General features: G+C 41.2%; 1 protein-coding gene across 1 annotated transcript in view; it reads right to left on the minus strand.

Moving 5' to 3' along the window:
* The window catches only part of LOC118340968 (gastrula zinc finger protein 5-1-like), a 41,585-nt gene that overhangs the window by 2,840 nt on the left and 38,005 nt on the right, over positions 1 to 740 (minus strand). The gene's annotated exons all lie outside the window — the stretch shown is intronic.

A 740-nucleotide genomic window follows, 5' to 3' on the forward strand; every position in this document is an offset into this window, starting at 1 on the left:
AATGTTAACTAGCTAGTTAGTTAGCACTTTGCTACAGAGCAAAACACTAGCTAACTGGTTAGCTAGCTAATCTACATCAATTGTTAGGTAGCTAGTTAGCAAGCATTTTTCAAGTTGGGGCCGGGGGAGCCAGGGGGAGTGCTGACAGGGAGCGGCGCCAAAATGGACGGAACTAGAGTCCGGTGAGCGGCCAACCTTACTGGGCTCAGCAGCCTCTGCACACATCATGGCAGAGGCAAATAACATATATATATATATAGATATATAGATTATATAATAATAATGAAGGAAACTAAGAAGAAAGAAGGACAAAGCAACTGAGCAAGAAGCTGGCCGGACAAGAGTAAACCTCTGACTGGTTTTCAGCTTTGTGAAATAAAAGTAATATTATCTGGACTGATATGTATTGTGTTAGCAAAATTGTGTTAGCAATGTTAGCACTAACAGCCATTTTGGAACTTCATTGGCTTCACTTCTGGAAAAATGCTCCTGAACCACTTCATGAACTACACTTCAACCTCAACTTCAGCTTTATTTGTCCCAGAGGGGGAAATTTGTCTTGGTCTCTGGAAAACAGAGAAAACACACAGACCAAGGTGCATAAAACATACATCAAGTGACACCAAAACACAGAGTATGTTTAGCCAACACCATTCAATCCAACCGTCAAGTGAGGGTTAGGATAGGCTGGAGACAAGATTTAAGACTAGACATTTTAGAAGTTAACATACTGTCTGCCA

This window comes from Morone saxatilis, unplaced genomic scaffold (genome assembly GCF_004916995.1).
Source record: "Morone saxatilis isolate NCDOM2014 unplaced genomic scaffold, NCSU_SB_2.0 Contig7, whole genome shotgun sequence".
NCBI classification, from domain to species: Eukaryota; Metazoa; Chordata; class Actinopteri; family Moronidae; genus Morone; species Morone saxatilis.